The following is a 17,182-nucleotide window of genomic DNA, read 5'->3' as shown; positions in this document are numbered from 1 at the left end:
TCTTCGCATCTGGCAACACTACAGTTCTCTTTATTATGTGCTCTGCATGGCGGGTTCTTTGTTGCGCATGTGCTTTGGAGTTGGTATGCCAGCACCAAAAAAAGTGAATATGAGTGGGAGGTATGGGAAAACACATAACCTATGTTCTAATCTGGCCTGTAAACTATTCTTATGTGAATTGTAAAATCAATTGATTGAAAGGTTTGGCCATGATTGAGCAACAAACAAAACATTTTATGTTTATATAATAGTAGGGATAAGTGATGCTACAATGTCCTAAGTAAACTTGGAAAATCTGTAGAGCACTAACTTCTTCACCTGTCATCTCACTGTGCCTGGGACTCAAAAAAGACAGTTTCCAATTAAATAAGAATGAAACTTTTGCCTCTCTTCTTCAATAACCCTTTATAAATAATTAAATATTTTAGCCCAACTTGATGTAAAAATGTATTTAAATATGTATTTATTTATTATTATTATTATTATTATTATTATTATTATTATTATTATTATTATTATTATTATTATTATTATTATTATTATATTCTTTATTTATATGGTGCCACAAGGGTTTCCTAGTGCCTAACAAAATACATAAAAATATAGGCAAATTCAAGAAAACAGTGACTAGCAGTAGAAGACAATATATGACAAGAATATGGTTTAGAAACATTGCTGCATCAGTTGTCTTAAGGCAGAATCCAAGTGTTGGGTGCCATTGTAGGCAGTACGGAGTACATGATAATATAAGTAAGGGAAGGAAAATCACATGAGGAAAGACGGTACTGCTCGTACCAGCTTACATTCTAAAAGGGGAGGGGCAGACAAACAAGGGTGACACAGATAGGGTAGACATTGAGGTTGGGGCAGTGGGTTAGGAAGAGAGCAGGAAGGCTTTGATGAAGAAGTGGGTCTTAAGAGCCTGTTTGAAGTTTTGAAGACAGGTGGATAGTCATTTAGGGAGATAGAGAGAATTCCAGAGATAGAGAGCAGCACAGGCAAAATCTTAGAGGTGGGAGTGGGAGGAACTAATCAGTTGGCAGGAGAGGTGGCATTGTCACGATCCAGTGCAAGAATTCCTCTGTGGAGGACGGTGAGCCGAGGGGTTCGGGTGACTAGGGGAGTGACTAGGGGAGTGACTAGACTAGGTCTTCTAGTTACGGCCAAACCCAGGTTTGGCTAGACCTGCCCAGAGGCGTGGAGTCTAACTCACTTGGTGGTTTTCTCCAGTGACCCCTCCAATTGGGATTTGGTTTTCAGCTACACTGAAGTAACTCTATGAAAGATTAGCACAGAGCAATGCTGGTATCACTGGAACAGAGAAGAAGAAGTTGAACAGCAACTTCCTGGAGTTCTGGAGGTGGATTTATACCCAGGGGTAGCAGATTACAGGAGCACAGCATCAGCTGACTGAAATCATGCTACCATAGGTTAGGAGTACTGTCACATGAGAGGAACTGTCATGGCGGTGCCCATGATGGGAACTCCGACCATGGAAGCTCCCTAAAAGCACCTAAGGCAGAATACTCAGCCCCACATCCATCACTGCACCAGACGTCTGACCGCAAGGAAGTCAGGGGAAGCCGGCAAGGAGGTGAGAGAGGCCGATCCTAGGCTGAACCCTGACAGGCATTCAATTGAGGAGCAAATATGGCAGACAGGAGTGTGAAGGTAGATAAGGTCACAGATGTAAATTGGAAAGAATTGGGTGAGTGCTTTGTACTGTAGGTGAGTGTGAGAAGATTGAATTGGGTTCTGAAGGGAAAGAGGAGCCAGTAGGACTTGTAGTAGTTGGGAGGCAAATGTAGTATGTTTGAAGACAAAGATGATCCTGGCAGCAGCATTGAAGACAGATTGGAGTGGAGAGAGGTGGGAGTCAGGGAGGCCAGATAGGAGGAGGGAACAGTCATATGGACATGACCAGTGAGTGAATGAGTGTCTTAGTGGCTTCCAGGGTGAAAAAGTGTTTTATTCTGGAAATACTTTGAGATATAAATGGCAGCACTGCGAGAGGTACTGAATGTGTGATTTGAAGGAGAGGAAGTAGTCAAAGATAACTCCAAGACAGTGCACTTGGGGGCTAGAGGACGTGTGCTGTCATTAGATAATGAAATTGTGGGAGGCGAGGTTATGCAGGGGGGAAATGTAATTCCTTGAATTTAATAGAACATATTATGTTTCCATATATTACAGTGTCTCACCTGCAAAGTCTAATAATTGTAGATTATTAATTTATTAACCTCTCTAAATCTACAGAGATTTCACCTGCTCAAAATACTGACAGATGTACATAGTAGTACAGCTACCTCATACTTAACAAATAAATAACTTCATACTCAATTCTCCTTAACAAATAAATAACTTCATACTCAATTCTCCATTACTGTAAATATATACAGAAGGTAGGCGATTGGCAAAACTTCACAGTGATTGGCATTAATTTGGAAAGATTGTTTTAAGAAAGTTTGGGGTCATTTACCAGAAGCAAACACAAGACATAATTTGCAGCTTTAGTTTTGCTCTGTGCAGGTTATGTAGTCAATTTGTTGACATGTTGAATATCGAAGCTTAGTATATCAAAACCAGAACGTCAACATAGTGTGAATGTTGATATGCAGTATGTCAACACCAACATATTATTAATGTGAATGTTGACAGCTAGAATCACGACGCACTATATATTGTAAGAAGTAGGCATCAATTAGGGTTAGGGTTAGGCTGCAATTTGGATTAGGGTTAGGCTGTAATTAGAGTTAGGGTTATGTTAAGGTTATGATTAAGATGCAGTTATGGTTAGGCTTATTTTAAATGTGAATGAGAAATCCCATTGACGACATGCCAACTGTCAACATTCACATCGTTAACATTCTGGTTTGACATTATATAAGTGTTGACATTGTGAATGTTGACATATGACATTTTAACATTTTGTACATGTCAACATCCTGAATGTCAACATTATGTTGTCGACATTCGGCATGTCGGCAACATATATACCACACCTAAATGTAGGTACATCCATACATCTGCTCAGTGCAGAAATCCCCTCAAACTTCCAAATGTGAAATGAAAGTCATTTTGGTGCACAATCTCTGTACATACAGAACAAACATACAAAGCCATAAAACCACTGCCCCAAAGCTGAATACATTGAACACATTTCTGATTTAAAAATATTAAGGTGCTGTAGAATGCTTTGCAAGTGTGTATTTCTCATTTGGTGCATTGTGTAAATGAATGGGTTTTATTGAGGAGTCCTGTGGTAATATCATAGGATTTCATCTTCAAATGAGGAAGTGTTAGTTACATTGCATTGACTTCAAATTATATGTGCTGCAATTGTGGAGACAAGAACCAATTGATTCCTGCTCTCTTTCTCTGGATACCCTGGCCAGGGGTGCTGAGAGTTATAGCAGGACCCTATGCTTGGTGGGGTAGGTGTCTCATGAAGCAAACAACAAACAAGCAAGCCCTGGCCTCCAGACAGATCTGGGTAGATTCCCCACTCTCACTGTTCCTGACCCCAACTGCTATGCTCAGACAGGACTACTGGTGGCCATAGTACAGCTGCTTTTAAATGGTGGTAGGTGTACGAGTAGTTGTAGTACACATCTTCCAATTTGTGATACCCCGACACTAAGCAGTAGTAAAATTCTAAAATGTATTTGGAATAAAATATCTCCATGGTGCCCTGCACATAAATGGGCTCATGTGCAATATGTCCAAAAAGTATGACATATAGTACAGTATGTTGAGTTGGATGCATCTCAAGGTACATCCAGCTCTGTAAGGGCCACATATGCAACAGATTTGCACCAGGGGAAACAGTGGTATATCAGCCAAGCATAAGCTAGGATAAAACAGTAGTAAATGCACTTGGATTATGCCAGGGCATATGACTTGACAGTGTTAGTAGTAAAGGCTTTAATTACAGTACACAAGTTTTCATTAAGGTTTTGATGTAGAATTGGAAGTAAATCGGGCATATATTGCTACTTTAAACCTCTATATTTCAATTATCTGGTCATAAGTGTTGGTGCCATCAAAATGTGTATGTCTCTGCATTGCCTATAGTTGCATGCACCTATTTTCTGAGCATGGCCCGGTTGAATTCATACAAGATACTCTTCACAATGTACATCTTCAACTCTGCATCAGCTCTTAAGTGTGTCCATGAAAAAGTGATCTTATAGCATGTGTTACTGCTTTCTTCATTTCATTATCAAAAATACATTGAAATATTTAAAAATATGATTATATTCTTCAAAAGTAAACAAACATTTTATATACATTCTCAAAGCTTCACTTCAACTAATTGTTCTCTCAAAAACTTGAACATAGTTACTGTATGTAATTAATTATTCAATGGAACATGATTTAAAGAAGTTCAAAACAGAAGTGGGATAAAAACCATGTTTCAAAAGACAATTAATCTGTTTAAAAATCAAGTACTAAAATTAAACTACAAAAAATGATTAGAATAAATTCATATGGAGGTGTCAAATGGTTAACTTACAAACAATAGTTGTAAGAAGCATGCAAAAATATATATATCCTGGTCTGACAAGAATTCAACAACACAAGCTAGGTGTGAATCAATGGTGCTGTCTTTTGTATAATAATGAAAATGTTCAAAGAAAATATACTCAGGGAAAATACTTACAGTATCTTCAGATATATTATGCAGTATTTCTTCTTGTATCGTTGATGTTCTACGAGATGTTTTTCTTTATGCTCATCCGATCCGGATAATTCATATGAAAATAAACATTATGCAAGAAATGTGTGGTATATATATATATATATATATATATATATATATATATATATATATATATATATATCATCCGGAAAGTATTCATAACGCTTCACTTTTTCCACATCTTGTTATGTTACAGCCTTATTCCAAAATGGAATAAATTCATTTTTGTCCTCAAAATTCTACAATTAATACCCAATTATGACAATGTGTAAAAAGTTTTTTTGAGATTTTTGCAAATTTAATAAAAAAAACACTAAGAAATCACTTGTACATAAGTATTCACAACCTTTGCTCAATACTTTGTTGATGCACCTTTGGCAGCAATTACAGCCCCAAATCTTTTTGAATATGATGCCACAAGCTTCTCACACCTATCTTTTGGGCAGTTTCGCCCATTCCTCTTTGCAGCACCTCTCATGCGCAATCAGGTTGGATGGGAAGCGTCGGTGCACAGCCATTTTCAGATCTCTCCAGAGATGTTCGATTGGATTCCTGCATCCAAGTTGATTAAAACTTTTGGTGCAGATTACAGTTTTTTAGCGAAACGGCAGAATGCTCTTAGCAAGGTGTGTTTCAAGATTTTTTCTTACCGCTAAATGAAACATGGTTTTTCAGGGATAATCATCCTTTAAAACTGGGTCTCTTCTAAAATGGTGCCAGTGCTTACAAAAGAGTTTTTCCATTTGTTTGTGCTGCGTGTCATAGTTGGTAATTAGTGCCAAGACAAGAAGATTTTCAAGAAACTCCGGAGAAAAACTACCAAAAATGGAGAGATACCGCTCGTCAATATACAAACAAAACAGCAACACAGAGAAACACATCATGGGAGATATAAAGAAAAATCTGGATTATCACCAAGAGGTAGATGACTATCATCATCATAACTATTATTTTTGCACATACCTCAGTCTTTATTCCAGTGCAGTTTGTATACCCTTGCACATTGCTACATTTTTATAACATATGGTATTCTATTGTTACAGTACTTGTTATAGAATTTTATATACCATCACCCACTATATGTGATGTTATAAGTTATTTTTATAAAGACAATAAATGTATCTGTTACCCATGTAAGTTTGAAATTTACCTTGCGTGATGTAAAGTTAATAAGCCAAACAAAGAAAGAAAAAGAACTCTGGGTGGGGGCACACGGTAGGTATAAAGATAATTAAGTCAATAATTGCAAATAAAATTTTACTTTTATTATTAGTCTAAAAAAGAGGTACCAGCAATAGAGTCAACATACAGACGAACAAACAATTAAACACAAATATAAATTGGATCAAATGAGAGATACTCTCCAGAAAGAGATGTATCCTCTCTTGACATGAAAGTAAAAACTAGGCGAATTAATGAGAGTATTATTTGTATAATATTAAAGTCACAAATGTATCATATCGCCATAAGCATCACAAATGGGCATGTTAATAAAGCAAATTGTCTATATGATATAATAGTGTTTGTTCATTTAACTCCCCTCAGGGATATATATCACCAATTAGCTATACCAATAATGGAAAACAGTGTGCTGTTGTATCTACATATATCTAGGAATATACCCTAATCATAAATGTTATATAAGGCTGCATATAACCATCAGTATTCTATGAATAATATGTCTGAAACAGTGAATGATCACAGATTCCAATGCACAAAGGGTATAGGTATCACTGAAATGACAATGCCATACTGAGACTGATAATAGAAAGGACCAGCGAACAAAAAAATATAATTGAAACAATTAGAATAGATAACACAGGTCTTGTGCTGCCAAAACAGAGGAAATCTGGTGTGATAGTTCCTCACAGTAAATAACAATAGTCAATGCAGTATAATGTGGCAGACGTCCAGTGGTGTGTGTAAAATGTATAGAAAACAAACTGACAGGATCAGTGGCCGTCTGCCCTGATGCACAGGGCAGTGCAGGGGTTATACGCCACTTACCTGATCAGCGTGAGGTCCAGAAAGTCAGTCTGCAGTAGTGTCTATCAAGCTGGTACATGCCGCTTGTGTGTGGTCGGAAAGCCGGTGTCACGTGTGCGCACCACGTGACCCGGAAGTGTCTGAAGCGCATTTCACCTTAAAGGAGCTTGTTCACAGTCCCAACCAACAAACAAGATCATAATATAAAACCCATTGCACAGTCATAGATACTAAGGAATACATGAAGCCCAACCCAGATGCGCCAGACAGCGCTACATGACAATGCGACTTCAATCATAAATTAAATATATCTAAGGTGTCATTAGTAAGACCAAAAAGACTATATATAGACAATAAGTCTCAATCTATGCTATACCATAATACACAGTCACCTTAATCACAGAAAGCAACTGAGTCCCAGATGTTCATTTTACCCCCGAGGGGACAAAGGCCCTCATTCAGAGCCGTACGCTCTGAGCAGAGCGCACGCTCTGAATGAGGGCCGGGCTCCATTTTCATGGAGCGTCCTCCTGGACGCTCGTCTAGCTGTGGGTCACCACCCACAGGCTATACGAGCGTGCTTTGTGATGGCCGCGATGGTCGAGACCATCGCGACCATCGAAATTGTGAGCCGGAGCCTGCGGTTGAGGTTTTCAACCGCAAGCTCGGGAGTGATTTTGGCTCTATCAGAGCCAAAATCACTCCCACTGACATCACTAGTGATGTCAGTGGGCCGGCTTCTGATGGGAGGCGTTCCCGTGGGAACGCCCCCGTCAGGGAGGCACGCCCCCGGCACGCCCACCAAAGGGGGCGTGCTGTCAATCAACATTGACAGCACGCCCCCTTTGATCGGACACAACAAGCGAAGGACTTTCCTTCGCTCGTCGCGTCTGGCGCATGCGCACGACGGAGCTCCCTCCGTCGTGCGCATGCTCAGTGCATAACATCGACCCACTTGCGAGTGGACAGCCGCTCGCGAGTGGGTCTGAATCAGGCCCAAAGTGTCCAGACGAACAATCCATCTACATTCAGCCTGCAGCAAAAGCAAACCTCGATCACCCCCCCGTTTAGGGGTTTGCATGTGATCAATGATACGGTAATGGAGGGCAGCCAAATTATGTTTTGCTTCTAAGAAATGGCGGGCCACAGGTAGACCAGACCTCATATAGGTGAGTTTTGTCATTTGTATGTTTATGCCCTGAGGAAAATGTTTGGATAAACATTGAAACATTGGCTACGCCTGTGTCCAGTGACATTTTTACTTTGAGTGCCGCCCGATGTTGTGTATCGTGATCCACCTGTGTTGGCTTGCGTGAGGATGGCACCTGCTTTACCACTTATATTATCTGGAGAGGAGTGCTGCTGGAGTGAACTGTTGATATATATATATATATATATATATATATACTCTGTATGTATACATACAGTCAGGTGCATAAAAATTGGGACATGGACAGAATTTTCATATTTGGCCTCTATTCACCACCACAATGGCTTTGAAATTAAACAAATGAGATGTGCTTTAACTGCAGACTTTCAGATTTAATTTGAGAGTAATTACATCCAAATCAGGTGAACAGTGTAGGAAATACAACGCTTTCTATATGTGCCTCCCACTTTTTAAGGGGCCAAAAGTAATGGGACTATCATCTCAAAAGCTATTTCATGGACAGGTGTGGGCTATTCCCTCGTTATTTCATTATCAATGAAGCAGGTAAAATGTCTGGAGATGATTCTAGGTGTGACATTTGCTTTTGGAATCAGTTGCTGTCGACTCTCAATATGAGATCCAAAGAGCTGTCACTATCAGTGAAGCAAACCATCATTAGGCTGAAAAATCAAAACAAACCCATCAGAGAGATAGCAAAAACATTAGGTGTGGCCAAATAAATAGTTTGGAACATTCTTAAAAAGAAAGAGCGCACCGGAGATCTCAGCAACACCAAAAGACCCGGAAGACCACCGAAAACAACTGTGGTGGATGACAGAAGAATTATTTCCCTGGTGAAGAAAAAACCCTTCACAACAGTTGGCAAAATCAAGAACACTCTCCAGGAGGTAGGTGTATATGTGTCAAAGTCAACAATCAAGAGAAGACTTCACAAGAGTGAATATAGAGGGTTCATCACAAGATGTAAACCATTGGTGAGCCTCAAAAACAGGAAGACCAGATTAGAGTTTGCCAAACAACATCTAAAAAAGCCATTACAGTTCTGGAACAACATCCTATGTACAGATGAGACAAAGATCAACTTGTACCAGAGTGATGGGAAGAGAAGAGTATGGAGAAGGAAAGGAACTGCTCATGATCCAAAACATACCACCTCATCAGTGAAGCATGGTGGTGGTAGTGTCATGGCGTGGGCATGTATGGCTGCCAATGGAACTGGTTCCCTTGTATTTATTGATGATGTGACCGCTGACAAAAGCAGCAGAATGAATTCTGAAGTGTTTCGGGCAATATTATATGCTCATATTCAGTCACATGCATCAGAACTCATTGGATGGCGGCTCACAGTGCAGATGGACAATGACCCAAAGCATACTGCAAAAGCAACCAAAGAGTTTTTTTAAGGCTAAAAAGTGGAATGTTATGCAATGGCCAAGTCAACCCCTTGACCTGAATCCGATTGAGCATGCATTTCACTTGATGAAGGCAAAACTGAAGGGAAAATGCCCCAAGAACAAGCAGGAACCGAACTGAAGACATTTGCAGTAGAGGCCTGACAGAGCATCACCAGGGATGAAACCCAGCATCTGGTGATGTCTACGCATTCCAGACTTCAGGCTGTAATTGCCTGCAAAGGATTTGCAACAAAGTATTAAAAAGTGAAAGTTAGATTTAGGATTGTTTAGTTTGTCCCATTACTTTTGGCCCCTTAATAAGTGTGAGGCACATATAGAAACCGTTGTAATTCCTACACCGTTCACCTGATTTGGATGTAATTACCCTCAAATTAAATCTGAAAGTCTGCAGTTAAAGCACATCTTGTTTGATTCATTTCATAGCCATTGTGGTGGTGAATAGAGGCCAAAATATGAAAATTCTGTCAATGTCCCAATATTTATGCACCTATATATATATATATATATATATATATACATACTGTATATAGATAGATAGATTGATAGATAGATAGATAGATAGATAGATAGGGTGCACCCCGCCATAACTGAGAAATTAATATGTTCTGAGCAAAAGGTTTTGCCCGGAAAATACCACAGATTTCTTTTATTATGTTTATGTTTATTTTCATATGAATTATCCGGATCGAATGAGTATAAAGAAAATCATCACGTAGAACATCAACAATACAAGGAGAAACACTACCTAATATATCTGAAGAAAAGTATCTTCCCTGAGTATATATTTTTTCAACATTTTCCTTATTATACAAAAGACAGCGCCATTGATTCACACCTATCATGTGTTGTCGAACGATTGTAAGAGGCATAATATATATATAACACTCTTGATAGCAGTTGTCCTTGCCAGATGGCTTTTAATTATGAAAATGTTATATCAGCACATTATGTCCAGCATGTGGCTCCATGACACTAAGCTAAATATTAGCAGCTCTTTATCACCTGGATGACTAATTCAGCATCCTGAGCACCTTCCCCCTGAATCTCAGGACCTTCATTCATCACACAGACACACCAATCAGACCCATGTGATGTAGCTGTATTTTAAAGGTAACCAGCAGGTTTGGTCCAGGGAATTAGTCATGTTCTTTATAGCAGAACATGACAAAGTACCCTATTTGCCACATACCCTTTGCCATGCTTGGTGAAGCGGACCTTTTAACTGAAAAGGATTTTCCTTTTCCCATCTCTTCTTTTTTAGCCAGTTACCCAGTCTTCCACATTTTATTGATTTCCACAACATTTTAACAGGTATTCGACAATGCACAATCCTTTAATTGGTCTCTAGTAAAGTCTTGGAGTGTTACAGTCCTGGACACAGGAGTCCAGTATCTCTATAAGTTGGCCAGGTTCTGCTTCCTCCCATACTTTTTGGAGCAGGCCTCCTTCTTCATGTCTTCTAGTAGGCAACTCTTGTCTGATTGCAGCCAAAGCCTGGCACTCCAGATCTTGCTGCTTTCTGATTTCTTCCTCAGGTTCCAGAATGTGTGCAACAGCATTATATGAGGTCGGACGTCCAGCCAGTAATTCAGTTACCAACATGTTCATACTGATCCGGTCGAGTATAATCTCCCAGAACAGGGGAAGGTCTTACCCCAGAATAAGGGGATATGGCAACCTTGGTGCTATTGCTCCTATCACTTGCACCATTTGTGCTCTCACGGTTATGTGGAGACAGACATAGTCATATTCCTCAGTGTTCCCGTGGACACACAGGACCATTACTGGCAGCAGCCAGTCCATCAGTCCTTCTGGATCAAGAGTGCTTGACACCAGGGTGACTTCACGCCACCTAGGCCAACACTGTCTGTTGCTATATCAGGACTGGCACTCAGAACAGCAGTGTGCTATCCAGGGATGAGGACATGGTCACACAGACAGGGAATGTGGGTCCTATTACCCCACCAAACAATTTCTCTGAAAGTTCCCCAGATTTCCACACTTAAAGCACCCTTCTGGGGTCACCCTCTTCTCTGTGCCCACATCTTGTGCTGATTATTTTCTGAATATCAGCCTGATAACCTTCTCTGCTGTCTGGGATAAATTACCCAGTGCATAATATCAGTCAATGGCTACTGCAACTCCTCAAATTACTGTGGGTTGTTGTGCAGAACCCATTATTTTAGCTCCAGATTTAGGTTCTGCACACAATGGTCAATTGCAAGGATTTCCAGGATCCTGTCTGGCGGGTTTTGTTTGGCTTCTAACCAACTCTGGGTTTACTTTGCCAGATTGGCTAGCTGAGCATGGATCCCAGGCCTATATTGCCAGTCATAGAAATGCTGTGCTTTCCCAGGTCCTATCACCCTACCCGTGCCAGAGTTGCAGTCTTTAGCTGCTGATAATTTGTCGCCTGGGCTATGGGCATATCCACATAGGCCCACTGTGCTTTATCCCTCCTTTATAAGGAGCTAATTGTGCCACCTAATCCTCCATTAGCCATTTAAGATGAATTGCTGTCCTCTCAAAGGACAACAGAAATACCTCAACATCATCTGATGAGGTAATTTTCTACATTATGGCAGGCCTGCATTCACCCAGTCGCAGCTGACTGAGCTCTGCCTGCTGCAGTTTGTTGCTCTCCACCTGGGCATTGGTGACTGTTAGCACCTGGGCTGTCTGAGCTGACTGAGTAGCGAAATTGAGCTTCTCTTATCATACACTGGCCAGCCAGTTTTGACACCAATATAAACTAGCTGCCAGTGGCCACTGCATTTAACCCTCTAAGAGGCACAACCCACCGGAAAAAAATCTCCTTTAAGTGGGTTTAAACAGTCTTGCAAATTAATTGTTTGTTCACAATACACACAGGAACAAACTTCCCTGATGTACTTGTACCACATTGTGTTTTTGATACAGTCAAAACATTTCTCCATGTGGCACTACAATAACCAGCAATAACCAAAGCATTGTCTCTAAATGGGCTCATACAGACTAACATAGATACCTTTTCTTAGCAGCCTGCGCATAGAAGTATGTACCACACCCAAACTTAACAAGGCCAAAGAAAAACAGGACAAATACATTTGGTGCTTTTCAGCCAGGTAAAGATCATTTCAGAAACAGTTGAGTTTTCGTGGAAATAATCACACTTTGCATACACTTGTTTCCCATCACAACTTTTGCACATGTGCAAATAAACCAATTTTTACAGGCTGGTTAACCTCACTTATCAGCCCAACAAGACAGCGTCTGGTCTCTGCTACAAAAATCACAGCTAGCAGAAGGATCCCACGAACTGACACCACTTTTTAAGATTGTCCTTACAAAGAAACACTCTTGATAGCAGTTGTCCTCTGCAGATTGCTTTTTAATTATGAAAATGTTATATTAGCACATTTACATTCAGCATGTGGTTTCCTGACACTAAGATAAACATTAGCAGCTCTCTACTGACCGACTAATTCAGCAACGGGAGCACCTTCCTGCTGAATCCCAGAATGCTTTATGCTTCACACAGACACAAACCAATCAGACCCATGTGATGCAGCTGTGTTCTAAAGGTAACCAGAAGGTTTCTTTCAGGGAATGAGTCATGCTCTTTATAGAAGAACATGGCAAAGAACCCTCTTGCCATTATATATATTTGCAGCGATGTGGAGAGTGGTGGCTGTTGGAAAAATTATATCTATGTAATAGTATTGAAAACCAGTGACAAATGCTTCAAGTGAAAAACAAGAGCACATCAAAAATTTATATAATTGACAAAAATGTTTCCACAAATATTTAATATAACAAGATATGTTGTGTGTGTATGCATTTATTCTCAATTACAGCTGCACATATTGCAATTACGTTGATGTAATAATCAGCTTTTGCCAGTATTTCTTAATGTAATATAAATCAATGCCCTCATGTAGCAAAAAATAATAACATCAGAAGACTTAGTGACTGGTCCCATGTATTGTGTTAAATAGGCAAATTAATTGCACCAATTGAATTTAGCTGCTTCTAAACTTCTATATTTTCTATAAGTCTATATTACAGAGGAAAGCTATGAAGTCTTAAAATAAGTAATCTTTCAATATACAGTAGCATCTCTTTAATGTTTATGTTCTGAATTTTAACTTGTTTTGCTTTTATAAAATTCACTGATGGTATTTTCTTAAAGTTCTACAAAAGCCTAATTATGCCATTACAGTAATGATACATTAAGAAACAAAAAATATTTCAGGAAGCTTCTTCCATCCACAGAACTTCCCATTAGAACTTTAATTAAAATGTATGTTGAACACGTAAAAATCACTATATGCGGATTAGCAGACTCCAGAGCAATTACCGTACAAAAAAGGTCAATCAAACCTGTCAAATCAGCTTCTGGAAAAAGGTTTTCAAATAAATCATTTTACAAAGTAGTACATTTCAAAATTTTAACATTCAGGTTTAGTTAAATATACAAAATGTAATTGCAAGAAAATTGACTGAAGTGGCATGACAGTAATTAGCAGCATTTGGGTGCTTGTTTTGTTATTGCAGTAGATAGCAAGCAGCTAAACAACCAACAAACAAAGTAAAACAAAATTAAAATGGTTTCTGATACAAAACTAGAGAAGACAGAAACAATGCAATGCATTTGGAATTTGAATGGTTTTGGGCATGTTTGATTCAACTAAAATGAATTTCCAAAGAGAGTAGCTAGAAATGGTACTATTCGATGAATACATTTTATTAAAAACTTTAAAGATAACACATACAGTACAGTAATAAGTAAACATGTGTGCATACCCCTGTGCTTTGGTTTTAGTTTTGGTTCTAATTCATCATAGTCTTTTGGTTTTGGATCTGGATTTTTTAAAAAAAAAATAATAACAGCTAAAATCAAGTAATTTGGGCCTATTTTTGTTAATATAGTAGTATTAACCACAATTACATTTATTTCCAGTCAATTCTGACCACTTCATGGCTTACAATATTGTTTTCACCCATATTGGTAAAGGCTGCAGTGAACTGACTGGCTAAACTGACTGACCGAGCAGCGACACAAGCATACCTCAGTTTAAAATAGTATACCGCCATGGCCAAAAGTTTTGAGAATGACACAAGTTTTGGTTTTCACAAAGTTTGCTGCTTCAGTGTTTTTAGACCTTTTTGTCAGATGTTACTATGGTATACAGAAGTGAAATTACAAGCATTTCATAAGTATTAAAGTTTTTTTAATGACAATTACATTAAGTTTATGCAAAGATTTAATATTTGCAGTGTTGACCCTTCTTTTTCAAGTCCTCTGCAATTCACCATCACATGTTGTCAATCAATGTCTGGGCCACATACTGACTGAAGGCCACCCATTCTTGCCTAATCAATGCTTGGAGTTTGTCAGAATTTGTGGGTTTTTGTTTGTCCACCCGCCTCTTGAGGATTGACCACACGTTCTCAATGGTATTAAGGTCTGGGGAGTTTCATGGCCATGGACCCAAAATTTCAATGTTTGGTACCAAAACATCCTCCAAGAGCAGCTTCTCCCAACCATCTAAGAACAGTTTGGTGATGAGCAATTCCTTTTCCAGCAAGATGGGGCACCTTGCCGTAAGCCAAAAGTAATAACTAAGTGGCTCGGGGAACAAAACATCAACATTTTGTGTCCATGGCCAGGAAACTCCCCAGACCTTAATCCCATTGAGAACTTGTGGTCAATCCTCAAGAGGCGGGTGGACAAACAAAAACCCACAATTTTTGACAATTCTGTGCATACTTTTCCCAAACTTGCCTGCTCCTCCCAAGCCATGGTGCCAAGGGAGCGACTTAAACTCAATCCAAAACACGCAAGTTAATTTTTTTACTCTGAATTCTGTACAGAAAGCAGACCAGAACTGGGACTCGATTCCACTCGGAACCTCAAAGTGATTTTGAACTGGGACTTGTGTCCATTTTTCAGGAAAACCAAACTGCACATATCTAATGATATCAAAACACATTGTCTGTACAATATAATCCCCATATCTTCTACATCTGTTGTTCCCTCCTCCGCTTGGACTACCTGCTTGTTCTACTTCTCACAGTTATGGGTCCTCATTTTAGAGCCTGAGCAGTAAAAACATGGGCTAGTGTAGGCCATGGTGAAGGTTTTTGCTATCACCCAAGAAGATAACATAACAAGAAGATAGCAAGAAGAAGCATATTCTGGGTAAAATGGAGTAACCCCTTTGGTTTTTGTGATTTTATTAGAAAGGAAACATAAAGGGTTTTATAACTTTACCTTTGCTTTAAATAAAATGATACTGGATCTTCACAACTCAAATTTATTCCCAAATAAAGTGACCCTGCTGTGCTGCAATTTCCAAGAAATTATCCTTAACCCAAATGTTCCAAGTCCATAAATCATTACCTAAAATCAGAACAATTTAATAAATCCTAATTTCAAAAGCCTAGTCCCAGTAACAACCCTTCATACACTTACAGTTTAAAAAATGTAATAACTTTAACTAACCCCATATAAAGACCATTACATTGTATTTAATATATGGCTATAGGTACACTGATGCACAGGTAAATCTGTTTTAGTGTTGGACCCAGGTCTGATAGTGCTGACTGAAGAGTTTATGGCTTTCCTGAGATGTCCCTTTCTCTTTGGGATTAACACTACAACTGCACTTGTATTATACTTAAGTATCTATGGAGCAGAGGCAGACACAAACTGAAGGAGTTGAGCGATTATTTGCTACTGTGCATGCACAAAGAATGCTAAAAAAAATTATATGGTACATGTGTTGTCCTAAGTATACTCACAACAAAAGTCCATTTCAGGGGTGTGTTATGGGAGTGTGGCAGGTATATCTGTGAACTCGGCTGCATTCTCAGTCACAGAGCCAAAGTCACAGAGACCATGATTATATGGCTTTGAGAAGGAGCTTGAGAAGAAACCGGTCATAGGTTGGTGCAAGGGTCAATGGTGATCTTGATAATGAGCCAATGGTGGAGTGTTTGGAAGTAGTTTCTACTGGCATTGAAAGTCTTAAGTCTTATGTCTTGCACTCTCCAGTGCTCTCTAGTACATAAGGGGAAGGCTGAAACTAGTATAGGGGTTAGCATATTACAATCTCTGCAACTTCGGAAAAAGTTGCCGTCACTACTGCTATAGCGTGTATCTCTGCATCAGGCCCAGATTGTGATTCTGTAAACACAGAGGTGAAGCCAAAGTTTGGGGATCAGAAGGCAACATGAAACAAAAAACAGGAATGCAATGTGTGGAAAAAATATTTAGATCATAAAAACCAAGTAAGGAATAATGGTCTGTGGTGCCTTTAACTACTGTATTATATATTGATTCCATGGTGCACCCATGCACACTTCATCCAAAAAACAGAGGAGTTTGGGTACCAAGGAGAGGTGATGGTGAAGAAGTGCAGTGGGCCTTGACCAAAACTGGTGGTCAAGCTGCCTACATGTTCATAGTGACATGTTCATAGTGAAAATGTCACTGGTAATTGTGACAAGATTAAATGATAATGAGGCTAAAACTAGTAATTCTTTTATGGCTGTTTTTTCCTCTCTGTGGCTAAAATATGTTTTTAGATTATTATGTTGATCAATATTGTCATTTATTTATTTATATGGCACCACAAGGGGTACACAGTGCCTTACAGAGTACATAAACAGAAACAGTAGGAACAAAACAAGAAAATAGTGACTTACAGTTCAAAACGTTGCAGAACATGGACCAGATTTATAAACATTGCTGCAGCCGCAGTTACAATACCCAAAGAAGCGGCAGGGCGACCAATCCTAAAGATTTGGTGCTATTGTTGGCAATGGGAAGGAGATGATGGTATGAGTGAGGGAACAAAAAGCACATGCTTATGAAAGCTTAGAATCTAAAGTGTAATCGGCGACACACAGGAGTGACATAGT

Source organism: Taudactylus pleione, unplaced genomic scaffold (genome assembly GCF_031769625.1).
Source record: "Taudactylus pleione unplaced genomic scaffold, aTauple2 ptg000138l, whole genome shotgun sequence".
In the NCBI taxonomy this organism is placed as follows: Eukaryota; Metazoa; Chordata; class Amphibia; order Anura; family Myobatrachidae; genus Taudactylus; species Taudactylus pleione.
The sequence above is the reverse complement of the archived record's forward strand: the minus strand, read 5'-3'. Positions refer to the sequence as shown.